The sequence below is a fragment of the Neophocaena asiaeorientalis genome, unplaced genomic scaffold, assembly GCF_003031525.2.
Source record: "Neophocaena asiaeorientalis asiaeorientalis breed wild unplaced genomic scaffold, Neophocaena_asiaeorientalis_V1.1 scaffold602, whole genome shotgun sequence".
Taxonomy (NCBI): Eukaryota; Metazoa; Chordata; class Mammalia; order Artiodactyla; family Phocoenidae; genus Neophocaena; species Neophocaena asiaeorientalis.
Genome location: NW_020174883.1, coordinates 239,619 through 254,148, shown reverse-complemented (window position 1 = coordinate 254,148; position 14,530 = coordinate 239,619). Strand labels below are relative to the sequence as shown.

Genomic DNA, 14,530 nt, shown 5'->3' with positions numbered 1-14,530 from the left:
ACAACTGGTTGTCAACTTGGCCTCCATACACATCTCCATAACCATATTTAATCTCCAAATAAAATCAAATAACAAAGTAATTCTTCTACCAAACATGATACAACGATTCTGTATACAACTGAAAAGGTACTTAGCTTTTCCCTAAAAAAGGATGCAAAGTTGTTGGGATGTTCTCCTTGACATTGTATTTAAATACTATAACATAAAGTTAACAATACTTAAATATCATAATGTAAAGTTAATACATCTTATATTGTATGAAGAAGGGAGAAGAGATGGAAGAAAAATATATTTGCTATATATGTGTGTGTTTCTGTGTTGTGTGTATATACACAAACATATTAATAACATATAAGGGATAATTATAGTCCTCATTTCTGCAACTGATCTTGTAGTTATAGCTGGTATTTATAACTGCCTTCTTCTACTACCCATTCTGTATTCCCTTTGTTCTCATTAAGCACCTCAGCTGGTCGTGGTTCTTTATCTGGTGGGATGATCCCACCTTCATTTCTGAAGGATCTGGGACATTACTAGCTCTGCTGGAATTGGGTCATCGTAGTTTGCCATTGACTTTCACCATAGGGCATGCCAGTCGGCTTAGTCCATGTGGGCTACTATAACAAAATACCTTAGACTGGATGGCTTATAAACAACAAACATTTATTCCTCACAGTTCTGGAGCCTAGGAAGACCAAGATTATGATGCCAGCAGATTTGGTGTCTGGTGAGGAACTGCTTCCTCATAGCTGGCACCTTCTAGCTGTAAACGTGGGGGAAGAGGAGCTAGGAGCTCTGTGGGGTCTCTTTTATAAAGGCACTAATCCCATATAAGGGATGTAATCACCTCACAAAGGCCCCACCTCCGAATACCATCATGTTGGGTGTTAGGTGGGGCGCTGGACGGCACAAACATTCAGATAATAGCACAGTACTAGGAGACTGGGTGGCTGCTTCATGACTGTGAACCTCCTTAAGGATGAGGCAGTGCACGAAATGCTCAGGCAATGGCAGTGAAGGCAGGAGTTTGCTCTCAGATTTTCAAAACATTGTAGAAAACTTGATTTCAATAATAGTTAGATGCCACCTAGAAGGCAAATCATATTTGTTTCCTAATTTATGTTTCAATTATGATGGAGTGAAGCAATTCAGATGTATTATAAAGAATATATGTTACTCCTACAACTCTTCTGTTTTCAAAAGGTATTTATGATCAAGTTGCAAAAAAATAAAAGGATATATTGCCTTCTCTGATTAAAATATTTAGTTATTATACAAATCCAAAATAAGGATTGCACCTCTGCTATAAAAATGCCGTGAAATATAATGCTACTGTAGCTGAAGTCCTGTTTTGCATATAGTAGAACCTTTTGATTATTTTTCAATAATCAAAAGATCTTTTAAGCAAGCTCTCATTTATTTAATATGTCCTATGAGGAAATGGCATTCCTATGAAGGGTAGAATCTGGGGGAATGGGGTTTATGAAGTCTAGATTACCTTAGGAATATGAATTGTTTCCTTGAAACAGAGGGAGAAGAAACCTATGGCTTGCTTCGATTCCCCATTTTGGGATAAGGAGTTCTCTTGGAGAACTAGGCCTCTCCTTAAGGTAAGATCAGAAAGTGCACTGAGAGTTACTAAGTGCCAAGCTCAGGAACAAAAACAAAGGGATGAAATCCATCAGAATGCCCATCTGCCAGCCTAGAAGAAAATGAGGACTGTAGACTATTTTTAAGATTTGGAGTTACTGTTAAAAATATGTAAAATTCTGTAATCTTTTTAGTGTTCCCATATTTGTTAGTTCTGTATGCCAGTTTCTTACTTTCTAACAGAAGCAAAATCCTTAGAGTCAGTAGGTCGGTGAATTTTATTTTATTTCATTATTTTATTTTTGAAAGAGTGAAAGACAGGTAAGCTGAAAAAACATTTCTATAGCTAGGCTTGAGGAACATAGAATCCCAAGGGAGAGTGTTGGTAGTAACAGTTCTCAAGAAGAGAAAGAAACATTTTGTATGCTATGGAGACTGCTACAAAGGAGAAAAAGAATCTCCAGATTATTTTCAAAGCATAGAGATAAGAGGCTAACAATTTTCCAAGATCTAGAGTATCTCTTCTTGTTTTTTTTTTTCGGTACGCAGGCCTCCCACTGCTGTGGCCTCCCCCGTCGCGGAGCACAAGCTCCGGATGCGCAGGCTCAGTGGCCACGGCCCACGGGCCCAGCCGCTCCGCGGCACGTGGGATCCTCCCAGACAAGGGCACGAACCCGTGCCCCCCGCATTGGCAGGCGGACTCTCAACCACTGCGCCACCAGGGAAGCCCTAGAGTATCTCTTTTTATCAGATAAATACATAAACTAAACATTAGCAAATTTAGGTCATGTGGTACTGATATTCCAACCATGAATGAAGCAATGTCATTAGCTCATTTGTGGTTAGCCACTTAGAAAAACCTACGGTTTATTAGTTAGATCTTTGAATTAGACAACAAGGGTTCCTGATGTCAAACTTTCCTTATGCGTTCAGTATACTTAAATTTATGCCAAGTGTAAGTACATGATTACATGTTTTATATCTCCAAATATTATCAACTTTCTTTTTGTTGGTAGTGTTATATACAGTCATGGATAATCATCCCACATACTGGTGATGAAAAATACCTAAAATATATTCAAAGTACTTAATTTGCCATTAAGGATTAATTTGATTGTGATCATTACCTGGTTGAAACACTATTGCAAATCTAAATCAATTTCTGATAGTTTATGGGTCATTTAAAATAATTGTCCACAGCAAAAAGTATATAAATTAGTTAATAAAAGTAGTTCTATCTCTTTAAGGGAAATCAAACATTTAATATCCATCCAAATTAAATTTAAGTTTAATCTGGACTGTGGGAAACCTGCCAATGACCCTGTTAATTATCAAATAAGCCTAACCTAATCCATACCTAGTCAATAAAAAACTCTCTAAGAGAAGCCCTGGTAAATGTGAGTGGAGACTGCCAATTTTATAGGGCAAATATTATTTTTGAAAAAGTTTTGAGAAGTCATAAAAAGTGCCCAAAAACCACTTTATTTGTTGTGCAGCTGTCTTATCCATCGTGGAGCTGCATTAGTGTTTGGGGTCAACGTCACATACTCCTGGAGATGAAAGGAGAATATTTCCTGTCTGTTTTTCAGTACATATAGTTGGGGAGTAGTGGCTGCAGAGGGACAGAATTGGGTATCTTAAATTCTAGATTCACTCTGCATTCATTCACTCATTCATTCTCTTGTACCCTGTGCCTCCGTGCCTCCATATCAGCCCTTTTTATCACTGCTTACACTATGCTTGACAGGTCAAGAGATTCCTGCAAAATGTATCTGTGAACTTTGATTGCTGTGGGCATGGAAATTGACAAATGGTCTTAAAAGGCTGCAGTGCTAAAAACAAAGCAAATGAAACTCACAGGCCATACTGTGCAAATGAATTGCATCATTGCTTCTGAGTTCTGTTATCTTTTCTATTGACTTCACTTCTGTTGCATTTTCTATTTCTTCCATCAGGTTATGCTGTCTAGCAACTTCCATGGCCCATTTTAACACAACACATCTAATTACAATTAGGTATTATTAGGACTTTTGAATGGCACAGAAATAAATGGAAATGTTTGTATTGTATATCAGAGTATAAGCTAGTTATTTACAGAAATTGGATATTACCTTTTTATTTTTCTTCTAAAGCTTTAATACGCATTATTTTTAAAAATTAAGAACTACACCAATCTTCTGGAGTCCCTAAAAATGTTTGCCTGAACTTTCACCCTATTTAACCACTTTGTACCTTCAAGCAGATTTTAACCCAACTAGGCTCTTTTTATTCTTCAAACTCACCGGTACTCTTGCTCCTTCCTGATTAACATGGAATCATCTCTACTATATGTGACACACCCAAAGCTTTCCTACCTTCTTTAAATTTCTGTATGTGTTTATCTCAGCTTAGAACATTTACTATTAATGACCCTCTAGGGGGAAGGGAGGAGGCCTTTCAGGTAGCACAGTGAGTAAGAGCTTAGATATAGGAGGCAGGCAGCCTGGGCTTAAACGTGGCGCTTCCTAATGCTGTGATGTCCGTAATTCTATAACCTTCCTACAACTTCTCTTTACAGATCCTTAAACTTGGAAAAAGAAAACTAAATGAATTGTCACTGTAGACAATATTTCTTTTCACTCTCAAAATGTTCCGGTTTGGGCAATACATTATATAGCCACACAACTGATATTGCAAGTTGTATATGTTAGTGGTACTTGCTAGTAACCTTAGTGGTACTTGCTAGTAACCTTGGCCAGAGCAACCATAAGATATAAAATGGCCTAGTTTGAGCGTCATATCTTGTATTAAGCAGTAACTGCGAGAAGGTTATAGTAACAACCAGGAGGGTAAAGAAGAGCAAGGAAGAGATAAAACACGCAAATTCAGAGTAATCTTCTGAATACTTCAGACATGATTGTGTTATTTTCCTGTCATGCAAACAGGCATGTCAGAAATCTGATTATTCATTCCATAATTCCTGTGCCTGGTTGTTATTATAATGATTTTTTTTCTCTTTCCTGTCATTGTGTTTATATTTACAGTCACTTGCTTCTTTATAATTTGATTGGTGTATTACATTATTCTTATAGAAATAGTCATACCAAAGATTCCATTTGCTCCTCTACATTTTTTCAGTCACTTTACATACAAGTAGGTAGGGTCATGGACACCAGTTCTGGTCAAAAAATTGTGGGAGGGGTGCTCTGTGTCCTTTCTAGGCTGAGGCTGTGTAAAAGCTTGCTGCTTTTCCAACTAGTGGAAATCCCAGAGAGTGGGTCTCCATTGGGCTGTCTAGACCACACCTCCTGTCCATCTGCAGGAGACATGTGCTGTGATGTGGAAACACCCTTTGGTATCTGAAGCCACAGAGAGTTGGAGGCTGTTATGTCAGCATCACCTAACCTGTCCTGACTAATACAGAAACTGCTACCAGGAGAGATGTGCTGCTGTAACAAACGAGCCAGAATCCTCAAGTGCGTGGCCCTGGGTTTGGTGGCTACTGAGTAAATGACTATCAAGCTAGAAAGGTAGCAATCATTTTTTTTCAATAAACTTTTTAAAAGTTTAGAACTGTTTTAAATTTACAGTAGCAATCTGTTTTTGCAGGGACGAAATATTTTATAAAACTGGAACCTGTGATAATTTGGGAAGCAGATCTTGTAGTGTACCTGATGTAGCTCTCTGAGAAGAGGTTGGAAGATAGAACATGAATAGTGTGTGCTGGTTGCTTTGGGGTTGTATTTCACAGGGTATTAGCAGAAAGAGGTGATTTCAGAATAGAAATTGTCAATTTGCAGCTTAATGAAAGGGAATGAGGACATTTAGACGTTTTACTGTTAAAAGAGTCAACTGCTTTGACATCTAGTAGTAAGAGGCTTGAGAAAGACTTTTTGAGAAGCCTACTCAGTACCATCTTTCAACTAATTAAAATGCTTAAGGGAACAATTAAACTAAGTATCAGAGCCCAGAAAAAAACATTTTTTCTCCACTGAAGCCCAAGGGATTCTAGATGCCACCGTTAAGTTTAGAGAAAGTGAGAGTTACCAGGATGAGAAAGCAAACAACTATTTTCTCTATGAGAACTATGTCTCAAAGAGAATGTTAGATACATTTACTGGCACATCAGGCTAACTGGAGTGGACTGGATAAGAAACTCTTGAAATTTTTGAAATTATTATATTGCCAAAGAAACCACTGAACTAAAAGAGATGGAGCCTTAAAATGACCCTAGTCGGTTTTAGGATAAGTTAAGTTATGCCGTGGCAACAAACAACTGAAAATACTAGTGGCTTACAACAGGCAAAGCTTATTTCTCCTTTGCACAGATGACCATCATAGTTGGCTGTGCTCTGTATGTTCTCTTTATGCTGGGTCCCATCTGAACCAACCACTGTCTGGTACGTTGCAAATCAAAGTGGCAGAGGGTAAAGAGAGCATGGAAGCAGGTCCTACCGTAGAGGTAACATATGCCACTTCCCATAGGATCTTGGCTGAAACAATGAGAAAGCCAGAGATTAACCGAGGGGACGTGTGATCTCCTTGCCTGGAGAGGCAGTGAATATTCATGAGCAGTGATGGAGACAACTATGTGATACTGACGTCTTGTGGGCAGGAAGTGGGCTCAGAAAACTGCATAGCCACAATGAAGGTGAAATTCCCCAAGGCTCAATTCAGATGTGAACAAGAGTCAAGATAAAGGACTCAAGGATTATTTTCCACCCCAGTCGAGGGTGCTCGCCACCATGTGTACTCAGTGGGATTTGGGGATTGGTACAAAAAGTCATTATTGTGCCTTTCCTATTTTTCTCTCCAGATGAAGTTTTCTGTTGTTGTTTTTTGTTAGTTAGGGCGGTAAGAGGTCTTTTTTATCCATAAGTCTCTGGACCTAGAAGAGCCATATATGAGCTAATGTAGAGATGACTGTGCATCACCCAGAGACCCTGGGCTTTCTCCTGAGTCTTTGACTGGCTGGAAGTTTTATGCGATCTCCCTTGGGAGGTGGTTAGATGTGGCCCATCTGTTGGAAGAAGAGAGCAGAAGGATATGCGGTGACTAGATGGATAAACTGGAGCATAGATGGTAATGCTCACCAAATATTCCATTTTCCCCTCCATTTCCACTCATGTGACCATGATGGCCAATGACCTATGAGTGGAAGCAAAGTGTCCTTTCAAGGCTGAGATGATGAGAAGCTCACACATGATCTGCAGCCTCTCCTTCCTGGTGTGGAGCCTGAGCAAGCCTTGCAGGGAGCACACTCACAAGAGGAGAAGCCTCTGTGGGATCCACCTCTGAGGGGCAGTGTGGGGCAGAGCCTCCTGCTATCCCGCATGAGGCATGAGCCTGAGTGGTCAACCGACAAAGACCTACTGTATAGCACAGGGAACTCTGCTCAATATTATACAACAACCTAAATGGGAAAAAAAATCTGAAAAAGAATAGATACAGGTATATGTATAACTGAATCACTTTGCTGTACACCTGAAACTAACACAACCTTGTTAATCAACTATACTCCAATATAAAATAAAAAGTTAAAAAAAAATCAACCATTCTTATGTCAAGTGCCTGCGCTTTGGGAGTGGTTTGTTCCTCAAGCCTAATCTAGTCTATCAAGTTATGCTGGGTAAAGCTGAAAACTCTGTATAAAGCAGACTTTTTAAAAAAGGTCATTTTAGTTTCCCTTCACATTTATGAGGACACTTTGTGTGGCTTATCCCCCTTATTCACCCATCTCCCTGCTCCTGGGGGAAAAATAAGTATCACAAGAATAACTGTGAAGAGGCAGAGAGCCTGATCTAACCATAAAGGCTCTGTTTCAAATGCAGCAAAATGTGGTTAGAGAGTTTGTTTTTCCCTCTCCACCTAATGGTGCATCAGAGGTTAGACACACTCAGGAAAAGGTTACTGAGAATATCCTTTGGGAATTCCATAATGGGCGTTGGCTCTTTGTACATCGCTTCTAATCAATGCAAAATAGCAGATTTTGGGTTCCATAAGGAAAAACACAGACATTTAGTCACATGAACGCACACAAGTCCAAAAGAAGAATTAATTATTAATGATTCTGTGGTTAGGCTCAACTTCAATTAATAAATAATTTAGAATGCTGTAGACAAGGAAACCACATTATAATAAAAAATAAGGTAGAGTCTTAACCAGAAACCTCCAAATCAACATTTAAGAGGTCATTTCTCAACATTGATAATTCCTAACAGTGTAGCACTCTGCTCAGTCCACTCCTGCTTATTCATAGCAACACCCATAGACCAGCATGAGGTTTTTATTAGTATTTACATACTTTTCATAAGTATATGATGGTATATTGTAAAAAGGACATAATTCAAGATGTAATCTGGCCTGATACAATGAAAATAGATACACCCAAAGCAGCTTTCACTAACACATATCAAGGCAACAAACAAACTTATTTCTGCTTGCAGTAATGCCTAAACAGTGCCAGAGTCTTTCAAATCCCAGAACTACTTTAACACAAATTAACAACCATCTTAAAAAGTCGTGCTACAGCAGGTACTCTTCTCATTTAATGGTCCATCTGCTGCTTGTGGCTAATGTGTGGGCCAGTCACTTATTCTAGAATCTACCAGCATTTAGGCTTCAAGATGAAATGAGAACAACATCATGAGATGCTGTTTTCTTTTGATATGCACTTGGTAAGCACTCCTTGTGTTCTTTGAGCTTCAGAGTTAAAACTACTTCAATAGGATGTAGACATAGGAAGAAATTAATCTGGGAAGTCCAATTTGAGAATTATTTTCAAGAACCTCTCATCCCCCCTCACTCCTCTCCCTCCCTCCCAGGACAGTAATAGAAAAAGGGAAAAATGAGTTCAAAGTTCCTTTTCAAGCTGCTTTTGGCAACGATTGCATATCTAAAAACCAAGATATTTTGGATGGCTTCACGTTCAGTAAACTCTGTGTGATGTTCCCTGTCACTCCCTGTGCAGCTAATTTTTGGAGAGTGTGACATTAGAGACAGATAAAACTGTCTCTAAGCATAATTTAGTTTTCATAATTTATGGTCTTTCAAAGCCTAGAATTTATTCTAGGCCAGACGAAGTATTAATCGTGTGGACTGTCTGGAGCTTTTGTCTGAGATGATAGAATTAGAAAATAAAGATGTTGATATAATGCTCCATTTTGTGCTACTGGCTTATTTTCATTCTTATTTCATGTTAAAAGTAATAGCCTTTAAAAAATTGCTTATACAAAGTTAACAAATGTAATGAAAGGAAATAAGAGCCCTGTGAAAGCCTCTGGTTCTACATTTTATTACCCAGTGTTTAGCTTTTTTTGTTTTCTTCTCAGTCCATTAAATAGATACAACAGTAGAAATGCCTCAGAATTAAAAGAATATTTGCAAATTTGATCATATACATTGAGTTCTTATGAAATAGGTATTCTATAATATAAAGTGGGTTAAATTTTAAGAGATGTACATCATTTATGTATAACTGTACGATAGGCAGTTAAAATTAGTTCAACTGTATTGGTGTATTTGCTAAAATAAAGATGAATGAGAAGAATTTTTAGAAGAATTTGTTTTCTAAGGAAAAAAAGAGGAGTCCTCATGCTGACATTTATTCAATGGCTGTCTAGTGTTTTAGTGCCTGAGTCTCATGGCAAGGGACTCTTTCAAGTGATAGATTCCAGAGTGTCCTTATTCTAGTGATTGGCAATAGACAGCTTTGGGCTTAGGAATCAGCATTTATAACCAGCAGCTCAGGTGATGCTAATGTGCATGGTCCCTGTCCACACCTTTTTTAATATATATATAGGTAAAGATAAAAGCTGACAGAAGAGAGATTAGCTGGATGGGAAGAGAAGAGCCTCCTGTGAGGGACCAGGTATAGTAAATAAAAATTTTAAAATTCCCTTGGTAAAGAAAACCAAGGGGAAAAAAAGCATGAAGAAATAGATGGACTATCCAAAAGTAGTTAACAAATAGGAAAAAGCCAGTCTATCAAACCTACCTAGACCAGAAGCAAAGTTAACAAGTGTAAGAGAATGATGAGAAAGGAAGTAGTTGGATAACCTTCATATTATTGTATTTTAGTTTTTCTTTAAAGTTTTGTATTGGCAGTTATCTTTTTCTATCATTGTGTTTTTAATGTTTTCCTGTCCCCTCTACCCCCACTGCCCTGACTCTTCCCTGCTTGGAGAAATAACTTGTTCCCTCAACAGATGTTCTTTGACACCAATTTCTTGTGTGAGGAAAGCTTAAGAAGTAAGAAATAATAAAAACATAAATGGGGAGAAATTATCCTCCTTGACTCATGGATCCTAGTCTTGGGGGCACAAATACATTTGGAAACAATTTTGAGGGATTCACAGACCCCTTAAGCCAGTCCTCTGGATTTATTATTTTTTCCCTAGAGTTTTAACACAGTCCTGCTTAAGCACCCTGGGAGAAGAGCTTGGACACCTTTTTCAGAAATAAAGTTTTTTTTTTGAAAAAATGTTTCTTATAACACAAATACAGAAAGGTACCATTAAACAGGTTTATAATTTAACAAATTCTTATAAACCAAAAAACCTTAAGAATTCAAGAACCCACTTCAAGAACCCCACTCACAAACCCTCAACGCAACTCTTCCTAATCACCAGTTCCACTCTGTACCCGAAATGAGGATACTATCCGCACTTTATTGGAATCACTTTCTTGCTTCTGTAAAAATGGTTTTATCATCCAAGTGTGCAACCTAAAACATTGTTTCACTTTTCAACACATACTTGGGTTGTCTCATTTTTCTTTCATCTTTCTTATCTTTTCCTCTTAAAATTAGTTATTTTGGAAAATCAGGTGGTTTTAACTGTAGTTTCCTGGAGTATGAATGTTGCTGATTTGATAGTCATGGTATGTTTCACATGTCCTCTGTATTTCCTATAACTTCGTAGTTAAATCTAAAAACTTGATTAGATTCCTTTTCTTCCTTCCTTCCTTTCTTTTTTTAAAATAAGTTAATAGGTGGTGGTATTTTCCTTTATTAGGACATTACCTCTCTTTTGGGATGTTAGTAACCATTGGTATTTGATGGCTGGGTCCATTAATTCACTGGGGATTAGAAACTGACATTTTAATTCCATCACTTTGACTTCATTTCTTCTCTTTTGGGATGTTAGTAACCATTGGTATTTGATGGCTGGGTCCATTAATTCACTGGGGATTAGAAACTATGACATTTTAATTCCATCACTTTGACTTCATTTATTTGTTGGAATATTTTCATAAAAATGTTTCCCTTCATCAACTATTTTCTTATAAAGTGGTACAGTTACTATAAAAAAGCTTAGATATATATACATATCATCTTTTCAAGATAATTAATTGGATCCCTATCACTCTCAAAACTTAGTTTTTTTCTTTAAATTTGATACAAATTCATAAGCTTAAATATATCTGCTGTTTCAATCTGTTCCAATTAATATCCTCATTGGAGCTTAAATTATCTCAGTTAATTTGTCAGAACTTCTTTAAGTTGGCTCCTAAGTCATTTCAACATGACTTTCGTAAACTTCAGTAGCTTTCTTTCTGACATGAAAGACGGTTTTAGCTCATTTTTTTTTAAAACATCTTTATTGGAGTATAATTGCTTTACAATGGTGTGTTAGTTTCTGCTTTATAACAAACTGAATCGGCTATACATATACATATATCCCCATATGTCCTCCCTTTTGCATCCCCCTCCCATCCTCCCTATCCCACCCATTAGGTGGTCACAAAGCACTGAGCTGATCTCCCTGTGCTATGCAGCTGCTTCCCACTAGCTATCTGTTTTACATTTGGTAGTGTATATATGTCCATGCCACTCTCTCACTTCGTCACAGCGTACCCTTCCCCCCCACCATGTCCTCAAATCCATTCTCTACGTCTGCGTTTTTATTCCTGTCCTGCCCCTAGGTTCTTCAGAAACATTTTATTCCAGCTCCATTTTTCTTTCTCAAGATTGCTTTGGCTATTTGGGATCTTTTGTGATTCCATACAAATTGTGAAATTTTTGTTCTAGTTCTGTGATAAATTCCATTGGTAACTTGATAAGGATTGCATTGAATCTGTAGATTGCTTTGGGTAGTAGAGTCATTTTCCCAATGTTGATTCTTCCAATCTGAGAACATGGTATATCTCTCCATCTGTTTGTATCATCTTTAATTTCTTTCATCAGTGTCTTACAGTTTTCTGTAAGGAGTTTGTCTCCTTAGGTAGGTTTTTTTTTCCCCCTATTCTTTCATCAGTGTCTTACAGTTTTCTGCATACAGGTCTTTTGTCTCCTTAGGTAGGTTTTTTTTTCCCCCTGTGTGGAAATATGAAGCATTTATTTTAGATATCAGAGAAAAACAGAGCTAAGTAATCCAGTTTTACTGCAGCAGTATAAAAATCATCCCTTCACCACAGTGTAAGATTTAAGTGCATCTGCACAAGGGTACAATTATATAAAATGTAGTAAGATTACTGCTGCCCTGACAAGTACTTCCAGTCCCTACCTAGGTCCTACTGCAATACTGGTGGCCCCAATAGTTTCATGGAAGCAAGTCATTAAAAAAAATAATAAAGCAATTAAAAAGACAGATCAACATGCCTCAGTGACCATGTATCGAAATCAAACTTTATATATTTAAATGTTACATTTTCCTCCCACTAATAAATCTTTATTTCACTCAAACGTGAACAATAAATCTTCCATACTGAAGTATCTTCCTTGCCTAATTAATCCAAAGGAAAAAACCAAAATGATTAGTAAAGAAAGATGTAGGGATTAACACACCCTTTTAATTTGTTTTAAATATTTTTAAGTTTTAAAAATTGTTTAAAATTTTTAATTTCTAGTAAGAAAACATTATCTGAATGAATACCCTAATGGCAAACCACTGTAAAATGTTTCAGCTGCATTTGGGGCAGAGGGGTAGGGATTATCTTCAAAGCACCCCAGCTTTCTTCATGAGAAGGCCAGAGGTACACTGGTTTGTATTATTGCAACATCCATTAGGTGATCTAAGTTGCTTTTCCTTCAGCAGGGGATTTATTTGTCAGAAGAGCATTATGCTTTACCTCCAAATTTGCCTGACAATTTACTGATAAGATTCATAGCCCTTGGGTTGTTCTGATATATTGACATATTTCCCGGGTTCTGAGCCACATCCTGGAAGGCCACTATAACTTCTGGATCCTGTATAGCCATACAAGTACCTCTGGATCGCTAAGAATTTCATTGAGCCCAGGCATTCCTGCCATTCCAGGCATGCTCCCTCCCATTCCAGGCATTCCTCCAAGAAAATTACCAGGCATTCTGCCAGGAAAGCCACCTGGAAAAGAGCCATACTGATCCCCTGATTGTCATCTGGCTTCTTCCTCCCTTGGAGCTCTCTCATATTCTTCCCTAGCCTTCTTGACCCTTTCTTTTCTTTCTTTGATCTCTCGCTCTTCATGTATTCGCTCATACTTTCTCCTGTGTTCAGCAATTTTCTGGGCCCTTGGTTGAATTTCTTTCAGCATTGCACTAGTATCTTCATCATAATCCAGCTTACAGCCATGGGCAAGATCATGGGCAGCTTCTTCCCAATGGCCCAAAAGTCTGTGTGCTTTCCCTCACCACTTGTATGGCTAAGCAGAATCAGGATTTATTTCAATAGCTGCGTCACAGTCTCAGAAGGCAGCATTTGGCTTCTGTAATTTGATGAAGACACTTGATCTCTTGGCATACAGAATGGCCAAACGAGGATTTCGCTTGATTGCATCTGTGAACAAGTCAGTGGCTTTCTGTAGTTCACCATCATTTAGGGCATCAGTGGCAGACACTTTTTTATCATTTGCCTGATCCATCATCTCCTCAGTTATCTCTACATTTTCATCTCCCATTTCTTAAGGGGCATCAGGGTCTGGTTCAATCACACCTTCATTGTTAATTTCTAGATCACTTTCCTCACTTGATGGTTCGTCTGTCTTTGTTTTCCTCCTCCTTTTTACTGTTTTTTCTTCCTTGGTATTTTCTTCCAATTTAGTTTTATGAGTAACAGGTGGTATTTTACCCCCCCATGCTCTCCACCCACTCCCTCAGGAAGCACATTCCCTCGGTGTGCAGAATACTTGGATCCTGCTTGCACATTTTCACGAAGGCTCGAAGCTCACTCACTTTGAGGGTGTCTATGATCTGGAGGCAGCGGGAGGCAGCAGGAGGTGGCAGGCGCGGCGGAGGCTGAGACCCAATCCCAGGCCCAGGTGCTAGCTCAGCGTGACAGCATAGAGGGGGCGGCTGCTGTGAGGCAGAACAGACTAGAACCTCCCTGGCCGCTGGCTCTGCCCACCCAACGGTCTCGTGACCCTGGGTCCTTCTCCCATTCATTCCTACTCTCTGCCGCTTTCCTGCACACTGGCTAGAATCTTCTAGAAGTGTGGCTGTTCATGCTGTTGCTTGCCTCTCCATGCACACCTCTCTATGCACGCATTCTTATATTTACTCAGAACCAGTGCTCTCCTTAGGTAGGTTTATTCCTAGATATTTTATTCTTTTTGTTGCAGTGGTAAATGGGAGTGTTTCCTTAATTTCTCTTTCAGATTTTTTGTCATTAGTGCATAGGAATGCAAGAGATTTCTGTGCATTAATTTTGTATCCTGCTACTTTACGAAAATCATTGATTAGCTCTAGTAGTTTTCTGGTAGCATCTTTAGGATTCTCTATGTATAGTATGTCATCTGCAAAGCAGTGACAGCTTTACTTCTTCTTTTCTGATTTGGATTCCTTTTATTTCTTTTTCTTCTCTGATTGCTGTGGCTAAAACTTCCAAAACTATGTTGAATAATAGTGGTGAGAGTGGGCAACTTTGTCTTGTTCCTGATCTTAGTTTTCACCATTGAGAACGATGTTGGCTGTGAGTTTGTCATATCTGGCCTTTATTATGTTGAGGTAAGTTCCCTCTATGCCTACTTTCTGGAGGGTTTTTTA

General features: G+C 38.4%; 1 pseudogene; it reads right to left on the bottom strand.

The window, feature by feature from the left end:
* Positions 1–12,628: 12,628 nt before the first annotated feature.
* Positions 12,629–13,506, bottom strand: LOC112410028 (hsc70-interacting protein pseudogene; annotated as a pseudogene).
* Between the last annotated feature and the right edge of the window lie 1,024 nt (positions 13,507–14,530).